At 39.8% G+C, this 24,581-nt stretch overlaps 1 non-coding gene and 1 pseudogene across 2 annotated transcripts; one reads left to right on the top strand and one right to left on the bottom strand.

The window, feature by feature from the left end:
• Positions 1–6,533: 6,533 nt before the first annotated feature.
• On the bottom strand, positions 6,534–6,952 carry LOC100966003 (annotated as a pseudogene). The gene has a single exon (XR_001161038.2). The product of XR_001161038.2 is annotated as a cysteine-rich protein 1 pseudogene (transcript).
• Positions 6,953–17,565: 10,613 nt separating this feature from the next.
• LOC111723436 lies at positions 17,566–17,627 on the top strand. The gene has a single exon (XR_002771969.1). It is a non-coding gene; the product is annotated as a U7 small nuclear RNA (small nuclear RNA).
• The last annotated feature ends 6,954 nt before the right edge of the window (positions 17,628–24,581 follow it).

Below are 24,581 nucleotides of genomic sequence, written 5' to 3'. Positions count from 1 at the left end.
TGAAAATTTCAAAAACCAAACTTGCTTATGGGGAGAGAATTAAAAACAAACAAACAAAGCTTTTGAAAAATCTAGTTTATCTTATACCAGCTGTTCTGGAGAAAATACCAAATGTTTGCAATACTAACTTACACGTGGGTGTGTTATGAGAAAATGTATTTGATTAGATTACTTCTAGGCAACTGAGAAATTTGGGAGGATGTAGCTAAACTACAGGGTGTAAACTGGTGGCATATAATCTTGTTGAAGTTCTCTTAATAACTGGAAAACTGTCATCACCAAAAGTTTAGTCAATGCCGGCTGAAAAATAGGAATCCAGGAACACGCTACCCATTTTGGCTTCAAAGGGAGAATTTATATACATGAACATAATTACTAATTACCAATTAAATGCTAAGACCTCAGAAAGAGTATGACGTATGGTTAGACCAGTGGTCTATCCAGCCCTTTATTCACTTTCTGACAATGGCACCAGTCATGATTGCCCCAAAAAGAAGCCAGCTGAAAATGTCTGAGATGTAACCAAAGTGTGCACAGCCTTCCTTTGTGATTAAGTATGGCTGCACCACGAGTGAGTGGCTAGAAACCCTGCCGACTCTATTTTTAAACAGTGATTCAATGGTTATTTTTGCCAGAGGACCAGCGCTATCTCTCTGCTGACTCATCGGTCCACATTGTGACCACACGCAGCAGTTCAGCATGATTTGGGGGCTGTGCATGTGCGTTTGTGAGTGAGAAGGAGGAGGCTGTTGATCACTGGGACGATTCCTGGTGGGATGTGAACCTCCCTCTTGCATTTCCTCCTTCCTCCCCATTCCTTTTGATCCCGCTCTTTCTTTGGCCATTGTGAGTTTGAGAGTCTTTCTTTCTCACAGGCTGAATCAGACCAACGGTCCTTCTGGAAGATGGATGGTGGAAATGCCACAATATTATCCTTAGAGGTTAGAGATGTTCTCTCATCATCTCTGATTCTACTTGTTAGACCAGTCATCCAAACTCTTCTCAGAATTTGCATTGCATGTCCCTCAGTGGATGACCGGGGCATATAAGTCACTTCTCTCTGTCTCGGTTTCCTAGTTGTACAATGGCGACAGTAATAGTATCAGTCTTTGAGGTTGTTAATGAGGATTAAATAAGTAATCGATGTCACCTGCCTAGCGTTATGTTTAACACATACTAAAATAAATGCTTGTTATATATTAGCCATTGTCATTATAAGTTCAATGGCATCCTTCAGTGCTAATTAAACACCAACTATAAACAGAGGCTAAATACACTGTAAAACATAGACATTGTCTTGGAATGCTGCTTAGAACGTGGTGGCAGAAACAGACAAGGAAGCAATTGCAATGCACTGTGGTGAAGTGCTTTTGTCACGCCGTGGTTATTGATTCTTATTCCGTTCTTACTACACACAAGTCTGTAAGATATTAACGCCATTTTTAGATGAGAACTGTCTGGCCTGTAGTCAGTGACAGATCTCTTTCTTAAGCTTCTTGCGTCCAAATTCACCTTTTGCTTTGTGCATCAGGCTGACCGACCTCAGGACCAGACATTCCTGTGTTGTTGCTGGAGATTTTCCGCAAGCATTCTCGCCTCTGTGTGGCTCTTAACTTTCCATGTACCATCGGCTAGGTTGATTCCATTAGGGACTAGGATGCTGAGGAAGGAGCACTGGGTGAAGGGTCAAGGTTACTGGGGGTATTCTGGGTCTGCTATTATGTTGCATAAATGCTTCCCTTGTGTCCTCACCTCTCTGGACCTCAGTTCCTCCAGCTGTTTTATAAAGACTTTGATGAGCGCAGGGATTTTCAGAAGACAGGTTCTGGGTCAGTGTGGCAGCCCCGTCCCTAGGAAGGCTCTGCTTTTTATCTGTGTCAACATATTGGTGTTTCATGAAAAGATTATGTTTTGGGGGGCAGGATTCTGCTGCTATAAACATTTTGAACACCTCTGCACAAAAGATTTCTAAGATCTTAGTCTAAGATGCTATGATTTCCATTGCTGAAAACAACAAAAAACCTTAGTAAGAAAAAAATTTGTTTAGTATATCCTTGCCCTCCCCACCTCCCGGGACATGCTCAAAAGCAAATGATAAATGACTTTTTTTTTTTTTCTTTGCAGTTTTGGCTAGGGCCTGGCTTGAACCCACTACCCCCGGTATATGGGGCTGGCGTCCTACTCCTTGAGCCACAGGCACCACCCAATAAGTGACTTTTTAATAGATAAATCTTAAGATTTTGGAATCATCTATATAAACAGAAAATTAATAGCTCCTTTCATGAATGTGGTATGGAGTGGAGAGATTTTAGAGTTGAAGGACGCAGGTTCAAGTTCTGGCTCGGGTGTGTGCTAGGTAAGAGCTCCCCAAGTCACTTCTCTGTTTCTTACTCAGTGTCCCTGGCTCAGCTCACCTCACAGGATTGTTAAGGCAGAAATAACCGAAGTGAAAGCCCTTGTAAAACAGGGAAGCTACTAAAATGTTAATCTCCTTTTCATGATCGCTTTTAACAGATTGATTCAGTTCTATCGAATACCTCCAGCCAGGTATTCTAATCCTTGACTTGCCGTTTCAGACACTGATCCTGCTCCTGTAGCAGGATGTCTTGGAGTTTGCCCTGACGTATGTCTTTCGTTAACAAAGAAGAGAGGGGTGTGTGTGTGTTTTGTTATTGTCATCACTGTCTAGGATGACAAATGGGTTTAGGTCCAGACTTCCCCTTACATTATTCATGAAAAATTTCATATCACCTGAGGCTAACCTAGTTCTCTTCACAAGTGTTTGGCAACTAACAATCTCCCCACCCTCTGAAAAGAAGGGCGCCAAGCAAAGATTCTCTTTCCTGCTCTTTCCCTTAAGAAATGCTTTAGCCTGGCTAGCACGCGACGGCTTCAAATTAGGGGCAAAGAAAACGCTGTGATAAATAAGTAAGTGTCTCCCTACACAGATTGCCACTTGTTTAGGGATTAAAGTATCGATTCTCGAATGTTGCTGAGATTTAGACATGGGTTAATTAAACATTTACATATATGTGCTGAACAATATATTGCACGGTACAATAATGTGCACTTTAATCAGAAACCGTGGGTGTTTGTGTTTGCTTTTTCCATGTTAATTGGCACCATGCTGGCTCAAGCTTAGGTATTTGGCTAGATGGAAGAAAATAGACATGGTGTTTTAAATATTTTAATTAGGACCAGCAGTTCTCAGCGCGCTCATTTCTCATTGGGTTGTTTTTCATGCATGAATAAATTAGCGAGCATGGAAGTCCTCTGTAGAAAGTGGTTGCCCTCTGGCCATAAAAAGAGTCCTGTTCATTAATACTTTAATGAAATTAGCTGCGAGCAAAATATTATTCCTTTTAACTGTGTTCTAATTTCTTAATTTTAATTAGGCACATAATTGTAGGGTGCTGAAATTATCTTCATGTTCAGCAACTAAAGTTCCATCATCAGGAGCCCGTGGCTGGAACATCACACACGCCCAACACGTTCCAGCAGGAAATTCTCTGTCCAACTTTTTTTGGGTTTTTTTTTTTCCCATTTGCTTCACCCAAGATCCCCTTCCCCGTTTGTGAGCATGATGTGATATTTCAAAATTCCTGCTCCTGACTTAGTGATTGCTGTTGAAGCTGCTGGGCTTTGGATCAGTTTAGGAGTGAAGCAGTGAAATCTGTGAAGAATCTAAGTGGCTTGTGGCTATGTTTTCCCCCCTTTTCAGCTTTTGCCTCTTCCCAAATTTAGGTCCCCACTTGAATATCTGCCCACCTGGTTTTATTTAGAATTCTGGGTGAGTGCCTGTCTTCACTCCTTATTTTGTCTGTTAGTTCCTATTGGATTTGTGAGCTCTCTGAGGGCCCGGGAATTTGTTTTCTTTCCATCCCCAATAACACATAGTTCCTCCTCCACACAAATGTAGTTGCTGATTGAATGGAATTTAATGGAACTCTTGATCTCATAAAGCTGAAAATTCCCGATAGAAGCTGCAGCATTTTATAGTGCTGTAGGTAAATAAGAGAGTCCATAGATAAATACCAAAATGGGACTTCTATTTCATAGAACAGTAATCTGAATTTGCCGAGTTTCGATTTTAGAAGAAATAGTGTGGAATCTGGATTAAAATTTAAGGGACAGAATAAAACTCTGTATACATTACTTCATTTCACTCCCCAAAATTCAAACTGAAATTTATGGTGACATGTCTTGAGTAGAAATAATTCAATAATGACTGAAAACTAAAAGTTCATTCAATGATTCTTTGTCGCATTTTGTCTGCACGCCCCACTCATAACATCATATCCTGGGACTAATGGTTTTTGAGTGAATTGAGAGAGGCAATGGACTTGTTTGTGTAAAATATTTTATGGGTATTAAACAAATATAGGGAAATAGTTCATTAAATAAACTGTTTATTTCCATCAAAAAAAAGGGAACACTTCTAAACTGCTGGTGGCCTTGCAAACTAATACATTCCTTTTGGAAAGACATCTGGAGAACATGTAGAGATCTAAAACTAGACCTACCATTTGATCCTATAATTCCTCTATTAGGTTTATATCCAGAAGACCAAAAATCACACTACAACAAAGATATTTGTATCAGAATGTTCATTGCAGCCCAATTCACAATTGTTAGGTCATGGAAAAAGCCCAAGAGCCCATTGACCCATGAATGGATCAATAAACTATGGTATATGTACACCATGGAATACTATGCAGCCATTAAGAAAGATGGAGACTTTACCTCCTTCATGTTTACATGGATGGAGCTGGAAAATATTCTTCTTAGCAAAGTATCTCAAGAATGGAAGAAAAAGTATCCAATATACTCAGCCCTAGTATAAAACTAATTTATAGCTTTCATAGGAAAGCTATAACCCAATTTTAGCCCAGGAATATGAGGAGAGAGGAGAGGGAGGGGAGGGAAGGAGAGAGGATGGGTGGAGGGAGGGTGATTGATGGGATCATACCTATGGTTCATCCTATAAGGGTACATGTGAATCTCTCTAATTGTAGAATATAAATGTCTTAACACAATAACTAAGAAAAAGACATGAAGGCTTTGCTGACCAGTTGGATAAAAGTATTTCAAATTGTATACAGAAACAGTACACTGTACCCCATGCTAGTATTAATGTACACTGCTATGATTTAATAAAAAGTTACATATTTGATCTGATATATAGAATGATAACAAAATTACCTGCTTCATGAATTTATTGAGAGTATTAAATGAGATATATACAGATAAGACATATAGATGTGTACCTGATATATATTAAGCATTCAATAGATGTCTGATAATATTATCCACATTCCTGTTCAAAACATTTACATCCGTACAGATCATCATTTTCCAAACTACATAATATTTACAATATTTTATGATGGGCAAAACGATTTTGCTTAATTTAACTTCATCTGTTTCAGATAATCTAGAGATATCCTGTTTTACAGAATGAGGCAAATCTTATCCCACTCAGTTTTGCTTAAAAAGGAATTCCAGTAATGAGAGCATATCTTGGCTGTAGCTAGATGCTCACTCACACCAGATTTCAGGCTTTGTAGCTACTGAACTTGGGAAATGCAGTGACCACGGGGAAAGCACCAGTGCCCATCACCCAGGATCCTCGCTCCATTCCTCAGGGAAACAGGACCCTAAAGTTGCTGCATATTCCTCCCAGGTGTGTTTTCATCTAAACTTTATAAGTCAGAAGCAAATAATATATAGTGATTATGGAGGATCCAAACTTACAAAATTTGAGTAGTCTTGTAAGTGAGTATAATAAGAGAAGGAATGTTAAATTACAAATTGAAAAATCTCATGAATATCACATACATTTAGAAAAACAATAATAGTTTTGTTAAATTTGACATATGTCTTTTGTGCTTTAAGTTTTTTGCTACGTACTTTGTATTTCTTTCTTTTCTTTTCTTTTCTTTTCTTTTTTTTTTTTTAGACAGAGTCTCACCATGTCACCCTCAGTAAAGTGCGTTGGTGTCTCAGCTCACAGCAACTTCCAACTCTTGAGCTTAAGCAATTCTCTTACCTTAGCCTCCCAAGTAGCTGTGACTACGGGTGCGTGCCACAATGCCTGGCTATTTTTTTGTTGTTGTTGCAGTCATCATTGTTGTTTGGCAAGCCCGGGCTAGTTTCAAACCCACTAGCCTCAGTGTATGTGGCTGGCCCAGTAACCACTGTGCTACGGGCGCTGAGTCTTATACTTTGTATTTCTTTTTATTTCATGTGAAGTGATTTGATATTCATCTATATTAATAATTTTCTTTTTTTTGTAGTTTTTTTGGCTGGGGCTGGGTTTGAACCCACCACCTCCAGTATATGGGGCCGGTGCCCTACTCCTTGAGCCATAGGCGCCGCCCTAATAATTTTCTAAATTATCCTTTTCTACATAGTTAATGTTTCCTGACTATTTAGAGAAATTGTCATTACCTACGTAATAATGTGAATAGAGTACAAAGACACTTTTTCCTTTGTCATGGTTGATTGAAAAACATGTTTTATTCTTTTTTTTTTTTTTTTCCAAGTGTTATAAGTTTATTGAAGGCGCAAGGGGTACAAGAAAACCCTGGGTGTCCACGGTGAGGCCTGGCATCTGACTGAACAATGGCCCTGCAGGCGGCAGGGGACAGGGTCTCCACAACCTGGGTTTACTTGAAAGTGTGACTTTCAGCTCCACCCTGCCCAAAGCCTTTGGGCCCGAACATGGAAGAGTAGCAAGGGTGGTTGCAATAAGGCTTGCCTTCATGCTCGGAATGACCCCCAGAGGTCAATGTCTTTCCACATTTCTCACACTTGAGGCAGGGCCGGTGCCAGTCCTTGCCCAGAGAGGTCACCCGCTCAGCAAAGTACACCTCCTTGTCGCACTTAGGACACTTGGGCATGGCGGCACCGGGTCTGGAGCAGGCGTCTGTGACAGGGCGGGAACCGGCAGTCAATGAGAGCATGTTTTATTCTTAATAGCTGAAATTCATGAAGCAGGAGATTTTGCCACAGAAATACTTTTTGGTTTTGGTATGGGTTTTTGCCCTACAAACATTCAGTTATGAGAAATTTTCTTTTGTGAGGTTGTCCCCAAAAGAAAACAAAGCAGTGTGTTTATAACTGTATATGCCAAGTTACCCGTCTATTCCTGCCAACAGTTTTGTTTTAACTTGTTATCCATGAAAACTGGATCTATCATTTGAAATTTTATGCCTGTAAAATATTTCCCTATATTTATTTAATACCTGGAAGAATTTTTCAAAGGCCAGCTTTGATTCCATACATTTCAAATATGGTTTCTTTTTTTTTTTTTTTTTTTACTTACTTCACACTTCCCGTGCCTGGTGCGGTAGCACGTGTTCTTGTCTTGATTATGCCTTGGGCAGCACGTCTGTGGGTCAACGTGGTGAGCAGTGGGAATACTCCTGGGAGCAACTCTGGCTTTGGACTGGTCACCAAGCATAATGAACACGTCTTGCAAAACCTGAACTAAATGTATCCTCAACTTAACTTTTCCTGAATCAGATCCCAAAAAATGCCCATAGTCGTTCTAATTCTACCTATTATGAAGGGAAGGTGAAGTTGATGTGGGAAAAGACAACTGTCTCAACTAAGTGTGGTTAAAATATTCTACTTCTATAAATTGTGCAAAACATATGACCATTTGAACACATTCCCTTTCCAGGGCTTTGACACGGGGCTGACAAGTAAGGGGACCCTGAAGTTTATGCTTCTGTCTCTGATAGGATAATTATTTGTGTTGATAAATTTTAAATCAGTGTTATAATACTTCACTGATATTTCTGTAACTTCTTTTATTAATCAACATCGAGGTTTTCAGATGTATCCCAACTGACACCTGTAGTTTCTAGTTTATATTTATTTTAACGTTATCCACTATTCTATTTAATAAACATACCACATTATATTTTCATTTTCCTCTTGATGGCATTTAGGTAATTTCCAATTTTTTAAATCACTACAAATAACACTGAGTAGATATCTCAGATGTCTCCTTATAAATACATGCAAAAAGTCCTCTGGAGAAGAAGCATAGTGTAAGGATTCAGAGCATGGCCTCTGGTGTCAGATTGATGGGATTTTGTGTTTCTTTTTTTTTTTTTTTTTTTTTTGAGACAGAGTCTTACTCTGTCACCCTGGGTAGAGTGCTGTGGTGCACAGCCCACAGCAGCAGCCTTAGACTCCTGGGCTTCAGCAATCCCCTTGCCTCAGCCTCCCAAAGATTGTTGGCTTTTTAATCTTAGGTGTGCCATTAACTACCTTATGTGGCCTCTGACAAATCACTTAACCTCTCTGTGCCACGGGTACATCACTCATGGAGTTGCTGTAGGGATTACATGAGTTAATAAAAAAAAAAAAATTAGAACCAGGATCGACCCATAATAAACCTCTGTGAAGGTTTATATTATTTTTATTTACCCAGGAACGGTGTCATTGTTTCATAAACTATGCCCATATTCAATCTCATTAGACATTGCCAAAGAGCTCTTTAGAATTGCACACATGTTTTCTCCTTCTCCTCCTAGTGAATGAGAATTCCTGTTGTCTTGTATCGTTTCCTGTGTTTGGTTTAGTCAGGCTTTTAAAGGTTTTGATATTCTGGTGTGAAAAGATAATCTCATTGTGGTTTCATTTCCCTCATTATGACTGGAGTAAGTGTCTTTTCCTATGTTTTGGGTTGTTTGTTCATAACCTTTGCTTATTTTTCTTTTGCATTGCCTTTTTCTTATTGATTTATAGACATTCCTTCTATATTTTGGGTACTAATTTCTTAGTGGTTGTACGTACTGCAAGATCTTTCTTCAGGTCTTTTTTTCTTTCTTTTCTTAAGGTCATCTCAGTAATAGGTAGTCTATGGTTTTGCCTTTAAATTTTGGGGTTTTTTTGTTGTTAATGTTTCAAGTTTAATGTAATCAAACTTATTTACCTTTTCTAATATAATTACTTATTTCATATTTTTGAAAAATTCTTTCTATACCATTAGGTCCTAAAAATATTCTCTCCTATATATTTTCTCTAAATGTTTTAGAATTTTGTCTCCCCCCAAATTAAATGCACTTATAATTTTTTGTGTGTGCAGTATCAGGTTATGATACACATAAATATTTTCTTTCCCATGGGGATAGCTTTTGTTCAGGCACCATTTGGTGACTAGTCCTTCTCTTCTTGGTTGTTTAGTTATTTCTCCAAGTATCCATCTATATAAAGAAGTGTCAGTTTCTCAGCGCTCTATTCGGTGTTACTGATCTATTTACTCATACTTGAGCCACAGCACACTTTTTAATTACTTGAGATTTATAATAAGTCTTTAAAGTCTTAATTTATGAAAGCTCATAAAATGAGTTGTCCCTGTCCTTATTCTTTTAAACTGTTTCAGCTATTTTGTAACCCTTTACTTCCATATGGATTTTAGTAAAGTCAGCTTGTTAAGTTACACAAACACACACACACACACATGCATACAACCCTGTTAAGGCTTTGAAATTACATTGTATTTAGAAATAAATTTGGGTGAGAAATGAAATATTTATGATATTGACTCATCCTTCCATAATCATTACATATTTTTTTACTTATTTAGAACCCATTTTCTATCTTTTAATACTTTTGTAATTTTATCCATAAAATTCTTATACATAATTTTTTATATTTTTTAACTTTGTCTTTTAAAACTGTTCTTTTGGTGGAATTTTTTGGGTGAACAAATTTCCAGTTTTCTAATCTCCTTTTTAGCTATGTCTAATCATCTGTTAAACCAATTCATTGACTTTTTAATTTCACTTATTGAATTTTGAGCTTTGTAATTTCTTTTTGATTCTTTAAGAAGAGAAGCTTTCCAATTCTCTTCTGAAAATCTGTATCACACTGTCTACTGTCTTAAATATATTAATCCCCTTATATTTTAAAAAATAACTTTCATGTATTTATTTCTAAATATTATATATATTTAATTCATGTAATCCCTTTAAAGGAGCATGTCCTTTGTGTAGGTGTATGTGTAGAAAAGAAGTGTGTGAGCTAGACAGATACTCCTAAAAGTATCCACACCGATACATTATACTTTTACCATTCCGCATCAAAGAGCAATAGTATTAGGCAAATCAGAAAGAACATGAACTTGAATAAAAGCCCATTGTGTTAATATTAACATATCAACATCTAAGTAAACATTCAAAGTTTTAATAAGGTATGTATTTTTAAAAATCAGGATATTTCACTCAGGGATCATTCAAGGATTATGAAGTATCTATTAAACTGAAAGATTCATGAGGAATGGGTTCATGTATCATCTTTTTTGTTTTTTCTGGAATCCCCAGTTCCTAGAATAGTGTCTCACATAAATTAGATGCACAATAAAATTGAACTGAATTAATATTACAATAAAGTTATCTTTTCAGAATGCGTACTGACTAGGGATAGGAGTTAGAATACTTTGTGGTAAGTGCAATAAGTTTTTTTACATATAAACCAATAAACTACTAAATTATTTAATTAAAAAATCTATCTCAAAAACCTCTCAAAGTATTAAGCCTATTTAGTTGATAAATAAATAGAGGAAGGGAGGAAGGGAGGAAGAGAAGGAGGAAGAATTTGGGTGGTTGAGCCCTGGGAGTGTGTTGCTGTAAGAGTGTTGCCATTAGGGTCTCATGGAAAAGCCATGTTGCAAAGAATAAGCACGCTTATTGAAATTGTGTTTTAAATAAAGGTGACCCTCTGCTCACTCAGGCAAAATGGTGAACTTTATTTGCGGTTGGTTTACATAGGGAATCTTGTGCATGCGCACTATACAGCAATGACTTCATTGATATTCATTATAATCCCTCTGCACATACGCATCAGACATCAATGACTTCCCTCTGCACATACGCATTGGACATCAGTGACTTCATTAATCCGTGTAAACATCTTGTGACCACCCGCCTTGTAAGTAACTCCTTCCTAGTAATCTGATAATCCACCCAACATACACCTTTAAACATAACCCTTTCAACATAACCCAGGTTAGCATAACTTAATGAAGAACATGTTGTCAGTCATTACTTTCTTTGTTCTTATCTGATGAAGCCTGAGACTATGGAGGAACAAGGTAGATTGAATACCTGCCCTTGCTGACCATGCCAGTTTGGAGGCTGTTACTTCGAATCTTTAAGCAAGGCATAAAGAAACTTCTTGGGCATACAGGAATTTGTGTGCAAACCTCCACTCCCATGTGGGTCTTAAGTCAGGGGGATTTTATGCCCACAATTGACCAGGCCAACCTTAGGTCAGGGGGGTTTTAGGCCCACAACCAACCTGGCCATATAGGATTCTGCCTCTGTTTCTCACAAGTATTCCTGCACAAAGTCTTTTCACTGCTTTCTCTCAAACAGCTTTTTTTGGCCAGAGGTATATAGGCCTTTTGCCTATAGAGTGAGCATTTTTTTCCTTCTATCTAATACACTTCAGACTTGTTGAAAACTCTTGAATTGCTCTTTGGATTTGGGGATGAGGGATGACATAGCTGTCACAGATTTATATGTTTCAGTAGATGTGGCCCAAATGACATCATGTGGACTAACTATGCTATTAGATATTTCCAGACAGTCTCAACTGGTCATCAGAGGACAGATTTGGTCAAGGTTGAGCATCTCATTATAGTGCAATTGGTCATCTGTTCTAGGTATCATTGCTTCAACCTGCCTAAGACAGCTAGTACACATGATTATAGTTCTCAATTAGTCTTTCCTTTGGGGAAATGGATTCAGACAGATTTGCAATTAAAAACAAAAGAAAACTAGTTTTGATATAACTTGGGAATAATTTTTTGTTCTTTTTTCATAGATTGCCACTAAAAACAGGAAAACAAAGAGACCTGTCATTTCCACTGGCAATCTAGTTTTGCTATATAAACAATTTAAAATATAATGTGCTATATGGTCTGGGAGCATGTGACATGACCACAGGGAATGTTTACTTTGAGCCTGTGGTCAGTCTTCCGTCATTGTGAATACTCTTAGGACTCAAGATGGAAAGACTGAAATCACAGAACCTCTAAGTCATCATTTTTCACTTGGCCAAGCAATCACTTCTGATTGAGCAAGCAGGGGTATTATTTATTGATAGAAGTAGTTGGGAAGAAACCATTTTGACATTGTCATAGAAGCAGCCTGGGATTTAAATCATCTAGTCTTCAGAATGCAGAGAAGTGTCAATCTATCCATTTCTCTCTTTCTCTGAATATTTCTTTATCTTTCTCTCCTTGTTCCAGAATGGACTCAAAAGACTTATGCAAATACATACATGCAAACACATACGTATGTTATTTTCTATGGAAAAATTGGAAGATGATAGATAGGTATTTATACAGATAGGAAGAGCAATAAGATTGGAAGACTATACACCAGAATGCTAACTAATATTATCTCTCTATGGTGGGATTATGGATTATTCTTATTTTCTTTTTAGAGATTTTCTGTATTTTGCAAAATTTCTACAATGAATGTGTATTGTATTTTAAATAGTAAATAAGTATTAAATAACAAATAACTGATTTTAAAAAAATGATTTCCTATAGAATCTTGTTAAATAATAAATAGCAATAAGCATTAAAAGTTACATACACACACTCAATAAAACCAAAAAAATTAAAAGAAGAGAAAATAAGAACAGGAAAGGCAAGCTGGGAGGAGCGCTGAGGAGGCAGCAGGCTGGGACACGGTACACTTGGGGAAGGGCCTCAAACTTGTTGCGTTTTTCCTCCTCCAGCACAATAAGGGCACTGGTGATTGGTGGTTGTCTCACAAAGGGCCTGGGGCTAAATTGCCCTGGAGAAATAAGATTTTTGGCCTTGACACCAAAGACTACTGCCTCTTAGGGGCATCTTCCCAAAGAGAACCTTCTCTGTGTAACTAGACATTTGGAACTCCTCAGGATCTAAACAGTGCCTAGGCAAGGGGAGAGCGGGGACAAGCCAGCTCTAGGTCACTAGGCAGTTCTCTGGGTGCTCCCCTTCCTCCCGACTCCGACCACATCACGTCGAGAGATCTTAAAAATTACACATTGTGTGGCTACTTGTCTTCCTACTGCCATTCTTTGACATCTTTTAGTACTTTTCAACATGACAGAGTGAACTGGAAAACTCATGTAGATCTTGCGTGTCACTATTTACAACCCTTTGATGACTTCGAATTCCTCTTTGGACAAAGACCAAAATCTCTACAGTGGCTGACAAAGCCCTTGATGATTGGGCCCTGGCCTACATTTCAGCTAAATTTCTGCCTCTCTCTTTTTTATGCAGTAGGGATGCCTCCCTTCCTGCCTTCCTATATCAGGTCCTTTGCACTTGCCCTTCTTGTGCCAGGGAGGCGCCCCTCCCTACACCTGTTCATCTTTCTTTCTTTAATAATTCAGCTCAAAAATCCAGTCAAATTCTTCCCCCTTTTTATAATTTCCTATAGGAGGTTATGTGTCTCCTTCCAAGCTCTCACTACAGTTTGTAGTTTATTTTCATTTGTGTAGTTATTTCATGGGTGTTGGTCTCCCATCCCTGGACAGGTGTCGTGACAGTGGGAATCTTTTGTTCACCATCATATCCCTTGTGGCCTTGGTGCTGAAGCCCAGGCTAGGAGCTCAAGAAATACTTGTTGAGCAAATAAATGAATGTCTTCATGATTTCATTAGAGGGTCCTCTGTGCACTCCTCCTACCATCTGCCTTGAATCACTAATTTGGAAGCAAGATCAAGAAGAAAATTGGAAGCCCACTCATTCCTTGGTCTGGAAATCTGGAACATCTCTTTGGACAAAGAATGGGAGCTGTGGGATGCTGGATAACAAGAACAAGAGGTCCCAGGAGAACCCAGCTGGCAACATCCTCAAGTCAAAACTGTGGGTTCTGAATTCAGCACTGTTTCTGAGTGTAGCTTTGGTTGCACTGAGGATGGGAACAGTTTACCTCTTCCCTGACTCCTCTTTGGTGTAGTTATTACAATCTTGAGAACAATACTGGTCTCAGTTTTGAAAGGAGAGTGGCAAGTGAGCTCTAAAGTTACATCCAAGTCATACCTGGGGTTCTTACAGGAAAAGGCAACATGGAGTAGTTGAGTGAAATTGTGTGAGGGTGAATAAAGACCATTGAAAAATGTACTTAGGGGTAGGGAGTGGTGGCTCATGCCTAGCACTCTGGGAGGCAGAGACCAGGGGATCATTTCAGCTCAGGAGATCGAGACCAGCCTGAGCAAGAGTGAAAGCCTGTCTATATTAAAAATAGAAAAATTAGCTAGACATTGTGAAGGGTGCCTGTAGTCCCAGCTACTCAGGAGGCTGAATCATGAGGATTGTGAATTTAGGAGTCTGAGGCTGCTGTGAGCTAGGTTGACACTATGGCACTTTGGCCTGGGTAACACAGTCAGACTCTGTCGCACACAAACAAACAAAAAATGTGTTAGGAACAGTCACTCAATACACAGTTTGATTTAATAAAAAATAAAATATGTTTTGAAAAGTTAAAAAAAAACTATGTTTTTTAAAATATTGACTTACTTAATTTTAAGCACAATATTTCAATTTGGTGATGATCCAACTTTTGTTGTTGCTGTTTCCCCTGACCCCCTCCTCCTCCTCTTTACTTAGACTGGAGAAATGTTTATATCCAGGGTCAAAACACAATTTTAAACCTCCAAATTTATCTCTGAATATTAGATGACATGATTGTATGCAGTATATTAAAGAACTTCCAATGGAACATGTCCATTCCTCTGCAGTGAATAATCCTTTCTATTCTTTTCAAATTCTTTTTTTTCTTAAACCTGGTTTCTTCATGGATTGATGTTGTTGTCAAGGTTATAGTTTAGAATTCTTGGTTCATTCCGCATTTTCAAAATAGCTATTTGATTTATTAGTTTGATTGTTTGTGCTTACCAAAATCATCTTGAACCTACAGAGGTGTTCTCTTGGTATCTTTAAAAGAGATATTTTAAAGTCTGAACTCTCTCATCGCATGTCTGCCATGTGAAGCTATTTTGTGTTGCAATACCACGTAGAAATAGAAGGCTTATACACAGCATGTCATCATAAAACATACTTCTTGTTACCAACCCTGAGTTTATTTTTCTAAATGGAGAAAAGATGCAAATGTGTGTGTGTGTGTAGGGGGAGAAGGAAGTGGAGGAGAGAGTGGAGTGGAGATATAATTAAGTCAGTAGAGAAGAAAAGTGAAGGCAATTATGCAAGTTTGGGAAAGTCACCTTTAAATCCTGAGGTCTGTAACAGGGAATCTTCAATCATTAATTCAAGAAATAATCATGGATTAGATAAGAGGCACTAGGCTGGTAAGCTGAGAAGTAAGAAAAAAAAATCATGGTGCCTGTCCTCATGAAGTTTACAGTCTAACAAGAGGAACAGGCAGGAAATAAGCATATGAATAAATGTCCATTTGGAAATTATAATAAGAACAAAAAATATATGATTCTACTACGGAAACGGGATTTTGATGTGGGAAGAAGACAGGAAAATCCTTTCTGTGAAAGGAAGGTTTAAGTTGAGACGAGAAAGATGACTTAGAGTCAGCCAACCACAGAGAAGGGAAAAGAGAATTTCAGGCAAGGAAACTTACAAAGACCCTGGGTGGGAAAGAGCCAGGAATTGAAGGAATTTAAGGAATTGAAAGGTCATTGTGGCTAATGTAGAGAGCAAGGGGGAAGGGGTCAGGGCTTTGTTGGACAAGCTGTGTGTGGGAGGTGGTAAGGGGCTTGGATTGTCCTTGCCGTCCTGGAAGGCACCTGTTAAAGTTGAGCATGGTATGATTATTTTAAGATCACACTGGCTGCAGGATGGAGAATGAATAGGGGAACAAAAGAGGTGATGGGAACATGCTAAAAATAGCAACTATGTGAGATGCTGTGAGTCCTCTTGTCCATATTTTCCTTATCTTCCTATGTCTGATGCTTAAAACTTACTTTGGGTTGAAATGCCAAAGGTTCTCTAATGTGTTGTACAGGGTAGGGGGCAAACCACTATTCTGCCTTATACCTTCTAAGAAACAGGTCCGCTGTCAAGCTGCTGATGGCAGAGAGCTTGGGCTCAACAACTGCAGGAAGAAACTGGAGAGAGAGGCGGCCCCCTCCACATGCTCACTTCTGGTTTTATCACACCTTGGCCTCTGTGTTGAGAGTATAACCTCACTTTAGGAAGATTTAGGTATTTTTAATATTTAATTGTTTCTCTGTTCTAATGGAAGTGAACCTGTGATGGGAAGAAAATGAGGGAAACTAAAAAAGACGCAAACCCAGCATCCGGGCTGCTGCCCAGGCAACCCCAGGGGCCAACGTGAATGATGCAATACAGCTGCCCCGTCCAGGGCTGATTTTCGATTTCGAAGTTGGGAGGAGGGGAAAGGGCATTGAATTCATTTGGGATACATGAGGGGCTTCAACTGCATGTGTCGTATTTTATTTCCTTAAGAAAAAGATCTAAAGCAAATACGGCAAAATGTTAAGCTGTGACCAGAATGCATGTGGGTTATGTGCATGATTGTTACACATTTTCTATCTTTGTTCCCATTAAATATTTCACAATAAAAAATAACCTGTGAGATTTCTTAGAAGGAAACTCAATAATGGATGACTGCAGCTATAAGGGAGACAGGAATAGGAATTCGCCTGCAAATGTCCTGTTTCTTGCATGTATCATCTTTGACGTAGACAAAAATGTAATGTAATATAATTGGTAGAAAGTAATGTGGGTGAGCTAGAAACTGCACATTTATTTGCCTAGTTATCTGTAAGAGATCGGGAAGGGACTTGGCCGTCACCTTCCCCTCTCTGAGACTGGAGAAAGGGCATCCAGGTTCCTTTGTCGTTCAACGTCACTCTCTCTTAGATGTTTTAAGTTCCAGAAATTATTCTTATTTGTTTCTTGAGCACAGACAGATTGCAAATTTGATTAAAATAAAATGCACTTTAAACATAAGTATTATTTCAGGTTAGCGTGTTTTCATACTTTTAACTCTTGACAGGGCACCTTGCAGTTACTCCATTTTGTCTTGGAAATCACAAATGACATTAGATATTGATGCGTGTCTCAATATTTAGTGACGCTTAGAAATGCCAGGCATGGAAGCTTCCAGAAGAGCTTCCACAGAGCTGCTCCCTTTTGCAGCTGCCGGCCATCTCCGTCTTCTCACTTTGTCTCACTAAAGGTTCAAGTGTTAGCTTTATAAATAATGATATCGGGTGGCCTGAAGCTAGGGTCCCTGGTGCTCGGGGAGATTTGGGCATTAAAGCAAACATCATCAATTTTTTAAGGAATGGAAATGAGTTACGGACGTGGACGACTGAAAGGACTCATGTGGGCTCAGCTTCAGTCTGAAACTGGGGGCATTTGGAAAAGAAAATCCATTTAAAAAGGAAGTTCTCCCAGGGAGAAAGAGGCATGACTATTTGGAAACATGTTTTCCTCTCCTAACCTTCCTCTTCTATAGGAAAATAGAATCCACTTCATCAATGACCAGATCCATGGTGGCTTCTTAAAGGGACAGCAGGTTCTCAGATAAGAATTTCAATTCTCAGTGTTATTGCTCTTTTAGAATTGGTCTAGCAGGTTTTCCGGTCTCTACTGGACGACCCACATTAAAAAAAATTAAAATAATAAAAAAAAAAGAATGTCAATTATCTGTTTACACTGAAGCTGCTTATGTTTCTCTCTTACTATGAGAAACTTTAGAATTTTTTTCCCTTGGATTCCTGGTGAACTGAACACTTACAATAAAGTAAACCATCCTTTTCCCCTTTCCTCAGCAATATTTAAATGTGAGCTCTGAAAGAAAAAATAAATAGCTATAATTTTTCTTAAATTTCCCCTTGACAGTTGACAGAATCCCTGTTTTATGATTTTACAATTCTTCTTTAAGGAAGACCCTAAGTGCATGTTCTGTGTATCGTATGTGCAGTTGTAAAGAGCTGTTGGGTGTTTCCTTTGTATTTAGAATTATTAATTCTTAGTGGTTTAAGACTCACTGCCAATCGGCATCTTGAGTCAGCTTTCCGGGGTCCCTTCAAGCCTGTCAGTATATGAAACTAAAGCCTTTTCTATCTAAACAGCATTTATTGTAACAGGAATAAAGCACTCATTAAAAAAAAAAAAAAGAAGACCTGGATGTGTGTAACAAGTCCTCAGAAACAGGCAAGACTGTGTTTTGATGCCATTAATTACTTTTATTATCAAACTGCTGTATCCATGCTAATTGCTAACTCCCAAGGGATCTCACTAAGATGAGATACAGCCGAGAATAGACAATAAAACCCCAAATCAGCAGAGGTGGCAATTTTAACATCTTGAAGACCATATTTAAAGGCATGTTATAGTCATGATGTTAGGTAAGCAGAGGCAGAAACCATTCTTTAATAAATAACTGATGGGGGAGGGAAGTCCTGTCACAAAGAAGAAAGTTGACTTGTTTGTGTGCCCTTGAGGTCCCTCTGAACCCCAGAATATCACAGATTTCTCCAAGATCGCTATGGGCCAAAGTAAGCTAAAATTATGTAATTAAGATTAAATTTTGTTTTCCCTTCAATTCACTTACATAATGGAAAGAACACCATGTGTCTTCCCAGCCTGCACTGACCAGGTGCTGGCTGCTCTAGCTGGTTTCGCTAGTGGAGACCCCCAGAAACTTTTGCTAGGGCAGGCAATTGTTTCTCTTACCGTAAAGCGTTGAGGTGCTGGGTTCATGCCCCTGAGACAGCAGTCCTTCCCCCTCCCATCCTGCTCGTTCCTGGACTTTAAATCTGGATTTTGGTTACACTGAGGATGAAGAATATGTTCGTGGTATATATTCACCTGCTAGCGCTCGCTCGTGTTTGCTTTGCTTTTGGTTCCGGCTGCTCTTGCTACTTTTTTTTTTGCTTTGTTTTTAAACATCATCTGGAGTTAAAAGCTAATGAGAAAACTTCCCTTGAAGGTGCTTCTCTTTTTTCCCAGGCAGTGAGCGGAAAGGACCCTCCTTATTTCTTTTCAATAAAATAGCTTTCTAACAAATTAGCCAAACCTCTTCTGATACTTCTCCCAGTCAGGGAAGGCTTACAGATCAGGGAGAAGTGAAGGCTTCCTTCCCGGGAGTAAGTCCTGGCAAACACAAATGTTTCAAGACAGACATAAAGACAGGCACAAAAAGAAAACATACTGTGTTTGGGAACCATCCAAATCTCAACCTATACCATTAAGTAGGTGCCCAAGTAGGGAAGGGTCCCTTAAGCTCCCCCCCTTTTTTTTGGTGAAAGAAGAGAGTAAAAAGTGAGATTTCCCTGTAACAGGCCAAATGTCCTCACTGGACCTTGGCGAAACTCAGCTGAAGTTTATGGTCAGTGGATGATCAGAATAAATTTCTTGCCATCACCTGCAAAGGCATCAGACCCATATCCCCGTGATGCCTCCCGTCCCACATAGCCATCATAAGAACCTTCCCAAAGTGGTGTCACTTTACAAAGCACATTAATAAGATTGGGTGTGATTAAATGGAAGCAATTCTCTTGTTTGGTTTTATGAAAATGAATCTGTCTCTTAAAATGGATCCATCTCCCATTTCTCACTATCTTATCGGAGGATGCCACTACAGTGGGGACCAAGTGCTCCCTTTCCAATTTAATGGGAAATCAAAAGTGCAGAACCACCCGCACAGACAAAAACCAACAACTCTGAAGGATGACCCTTCAGTGGAAACGCATTATGGAGCGCACCACATGTGCTCCTGGAACTCACATTTTAACCCCAGTGTGGGCCCCTGTGCCTTACCGTGGTAGGATGCCAGCTTATATTTTAGTGTGCCCAGTGTTAACTGTGGGCAAACTGTGTCCGAGCTCAGGTTTCTCTAAGACCTCATATTCTCAAAGTGGACATTATAGGTATAAAGAGTGGGGAAGTTGATAATGAAATAGCAAGTATTCCTTTAGGATTTTGATGTCAGAGAAAGGAACTTATCGTCTCTATTGCCAAGGAGCTGTCAAATCTGCCTTAATTATGATTAATAACATACACGTACCTGAGAAGAGTTTTTTTTTTTTTTCTCTATCCTGCTGACTTTCTGTTAAAATGCCTCTTTGCTAAATAATATCTCCGGAGCCAATGCAGTTATAGCTTTAGGGACAGACTAGAATGGTGTCTGTGTATATGGCGGTGTTTATAAAACATTTGTGCTGAGCTAAATAAATCAGGTTCCAATATCTCTCCACGTTTCTTTGCAGTTGTTAGTTTAACAGTGGGGGAAAAAGAAGTGTTTTGGGTGGATGATTTTAATCTTTTCATAAATGGACTGTCTGATTTTAAAGAAAATCAGCAAATATTTCCTATCCATTGTCCTCCAAGAGAGTGGTGATCACTGCGTTTCTGCACTGAGCAGTTTTATTGTCTTAGAGGCGTGAAAATGAGAAGTAATTACAACATTGATGTAAGATTTGAGAAAGAAGCACACATCAATTATGAATTGTGTCTAAATTGTGTAACAAGGTTATATTGATACTTGTAGTATAGTAAGTAACATTGGTCAATGGTAATGGCAAAAATAAAAAATGGAGACTATGGTAGACGATGCATATTTAGCTCAGTGTTACTTAGTAAGTGGATCTGCTTTCATATGCATTAAAAAGAGGTTGTGTGTGAATGTAAAAGATTTTGACTTTTTCAAATCTAGACATATCTTTTGCTTATCCTTGTTAACATTCCCAGAGTGTTTTATATTTGCCATACTCTGGTTTTAATAGTTATTCCCAAAGATAATACACACCTGACCTCATTCTGTTGTTTAGGTAGTTAACAGGCCTTGGCATTCAGCAAGTTGATGGCTCCATCTCTGGCTAGAACAGTTTAAGCTCTAATTGGCTGGTGTTAATCCATCAGTGAGAGAGTTGCATGCTCCCTCACTCAGAGTTGTGGGAGCACCCGGTGTAGTGGGTGCCACTTTTGGAGAAAGCCCTTACTCAGAGCAGGACTGCACACTGTGGAGGGCCCTGGCAGGTGTTCAGGAAGGCCTGGTCAGGTGCAGCAGGCAGCTCCACCTTTTCTGTGCACAGACGAAGAGCAGATCGCCCTGTCCCTCATGTTATAGAAGAAAAACCTGCTAGAATTAAATGGGTTATTCAGCAAGATACAGAGGAGACTGGAACGAAAGCTGTCTCGGAAAGAGTTGGGAGGGCAAAGTGGAACAGCCAGGTATGGTGATGAGACTGCTTATGATCAAGCATCCTGGAAGGCAGGTGTCAGAGCTGGCACAGACCTGGGGATTCTGAACCTCTTGGGGTGTAAGTTCTTTTTTTAAATAATTGTAGGGGAATCTTTGAGGGTACAAAGGACCAGGTTACACTGCTTGGATTTGTTAGGTAAGGTCCCTCTTATAATTGTGTCCTGCCCCCACTAGGTGAGTCACACCATCACCCCCATACCCTCACTGCTCCTTCCCTCTCTCCACTCTCCCATTCCCCCACCCCCACCATGTACTATGGTCAGTTGTCCTCGTATCTGAATTGAGTACATTGGGTTCTTGCTTCTCCATTCTTGTGATGGTTTACTAAGAAGAATGTGTTTCAGCTCCATCTAGGTTAATACAAAAGATGTAATGTTGCCATCTTTTTTAGTGACTGAATAGTATTCCATGGTATACATATACCACAGCTTATTAACCCATTCCTGGGTTGGTGGGTATTTAGGTTGTTTCCACATTTTGCAATTGTAAATTGAGCTGTAATAAATAGTCTAGTGCAAGTGTCCTTATGGTAAAAGGCCTTTTTTTCTTCTGAGTAGATGCCCAGTAATGGGATTGCAGGATCAAAAGGGAGGTCTAATTTGACTTCTTTGAGGATTCTCCATACTTCCTTCCAAAAAGGTCATATTACTTTGTAGTCCCACCAGCAGTGTAAAAGTGTTCCCTTCTCGGCTCAGCACCTGCAGTTCAATGGTTAGGGTGTTGGCCACATACACCAGGGTTGGTGGGTTGGAACCTGGCCTGGGCCATCTAAAAAACATTAACAACAACAACAACAACAAAAAATAGCCAGCGTTGTGGTGGGATCCTATAGTCCCAGCTACTTGGGAAGCTGAGGCAAGAGAATCACTTAAGCCCAGGAGTTTGAGGTTGCTGTGAGCTGTGATGCCACAGCACTCTACCAAGGGCAATATAGTGAGACTCTGTCTCAAAAAAAAAAAAAAGTGGGAGGGAAATTAAAAAAAAACAAAACACATCCACACCAGCATCTGCAGCTTTGAGCCTTTGTGATGTGGGGCCCTTCTCCCTGGGGTTAGGTGATACCAGGGTTGTGAGTTCTTTGAGGAAAGGACTACTCTCCTATCTTTGAACCCCTTACAGCGTCTATCCCTAGGCCTCATGGGTCATGGTTACTGAATAAATACTTGAAAACATTTATCCCGATAGTGGATAAAACAGTGTTTAAACGTATTCTTATTTAATGTCTAATGATTGTCCTGTGAACTGCCATCTGCCTTGTTCTGTCTTACCCTCTGGCCTCAATTCTAAGTTGTCCCCAAGTCAGCCTGCCCCAAAATGTGCTGCATCACCATACATATGACTCCATACCTAGAGTCTCAGAACGCCCACCTTGAAGGGATCATGGACATTTAGTTGTGCAAGTTCTGCTGTGTGTGAGAAATGGCGGTCATTGATACGTATCAGACACGATGCTGATGCATTTGAAGATCAATAACGTCTACATGCAGCTTCATTATGTATTCTCTTCACATCTATGAATGTTTAAAAATGTTCCTATTAAAAACATAAATAAAATAATCAACCACATAACGTATATCTTCACCTTGCACAATTTGATTTATAGCCTTGCAGGGCTGCCAGGTAACTCTGAAGTCCCTATCATTTTACTTGGCTGAAGGGGAAACCAAAGCTGTGATGATAAAGGATTTCCAAAGTGAATTGTAATAGAGCGATGCAAGAAGCCAGTCCTCCTAAGGGCCTTACTTTCTACAGCTCTGGTTATTTCAGAGGCAGCATCTTTGGTGTTCCCTGTGCTGCATGAGTGAATGTGTAGTTGGGAAAGCGTTCTAATCAACATCTCAGGCCTACGGTTGGGTCCAACCGGGGTGCAGGTGTCAGGATAAACAAGGTCGGAAGTCAACGATAAATATCCAGGCAATTGACGGAAACCTTTTTTAATGTAGTCTGGAATTCCCATCTAGTGGGTTTTGAGAAATTAGATTAAGTTAGTTTGTAAGAGCCCCACACCCCTACATGACCTGGCTTCTGCCAGCCTCTCTGAGCTCTTCTGACATTCTCTTCCTTGTTCATGACAGTCCACCTTCTCTGACATTGAACATGCCAAGATTGTTCCCATCGCTAAGACTTTGCACTTGTTATTTCCTCTGTTTGAAACAGGGGAATCTTGTTCCTCCATATCTTCACAAGGCTGGGTTCATTTTTAAAATTAAACTTTTTTTTTTTTGAGACAGAGTCTCACGATGTTGTCCCTTGGTAGAGTGCCATGGCATCACAGCTCACAGCAACCTCAAACTCTTGGGCTTAAGCAATGCTCTTGCCTCAGCCTCCCAAGTAGCTGGGAATACAGGCACTCACCACAACACCCGGCTTCCTCTATCCCCTCTATACCCACACACGTAGTCTCCCCACTATCAACAGTGATACATTTATTACAACTGATGCTCCTATATCAACACACCATCATCATCCAAATTCCAAACTGCAACAACAACAACCAAAAAATAGTTGGGCATTGTGGAAGGCGCCTGTAGTCCCAGCTACTCGGGAGGCTGAGACAAGAGAATCGCCTAAGCTGAAGAGCTGGAGGTTGCTGTGAGCTGTGGCACCACAGCACTCTACTGAGGGTGACAAAGTGAGACTCTATCTCTGGAAAAGAAAGAAGGAAAGAAAGAAAGAAAGAAAGAAAGAAAGAAAGAAAGAAAGATAGAAAGAAATCAATCTAGTGAAGGACTGTCCAGCTCAGAGTAGGGAAGCCAGGAAGCTCTCCCAGTGAAAATAACACAGGAACAAGGACTTGAAGGTTAAGGAGGACTTAGCCTGCTGTGTGGAGCTGGCATCTCCCATAAAGGTGCTCCCTGTCCCCTGCGTCTGCTTGTCTGAGGCCTTTGTCCTCCTGGCAGGCTGGAAGGGTTGGGGGAGCCAAGTCACCCCGTCGGAATAGCTCACACCAATGGCTAAGGGGGGGCAGGTAGGTAAGTACCCCAGCTGCCTTGGTCCCCTCTCTCAGAGATCCCCAGGGCATTTCCTCAGCTGCCCACTGAGAAAACCTGCTTTGTCACACACACACTGTGGTTTCCTTCTCTTTCCGGTCTCACTCCTCACTCCCCTACAGCCACTTCCTGAATAAATGATGCTCCTTCAAAGCCTTCGTTCAGCTTCTGCTTCTGGGAGACTCCAACTTAGGACACGTGGCAAAGGAGAAAAAAAAAAAGGGCATTCTGGAAAAAGACAACAGGTTTTATAAAAGCCACGTCTTGTTTAGAAGACAGTAGGGCATTTCGTTGTGGATCAATTTGTAACTCGAGTGGCAGGATGTCGCAGGAGATGAGGCCAGGGAAATGGTGGCTT

The sequence above is a fragment of the Otolemur garnettii genome, unplaced genomic scaffold, assembly GCF_000181295.1.
Source record: "Otolemur garnettii isolate 467f Iridium unplaced genomic scaffold, OtoGar3 scaffold00011, whole genome shotgun sequence".
Taxonomy (NCBI): domain Eukaryota; kingdom Metazoa; phylum Chordata; class Mammalia; order Primates; family Galagidae; genus Otolemur; species Otolemur garnettii.
The sequence above is the reverse complement of the archived record's forward strand: the minus strand, read 5'-3'. Positions and strand labels throughout refer to the sequence as shown.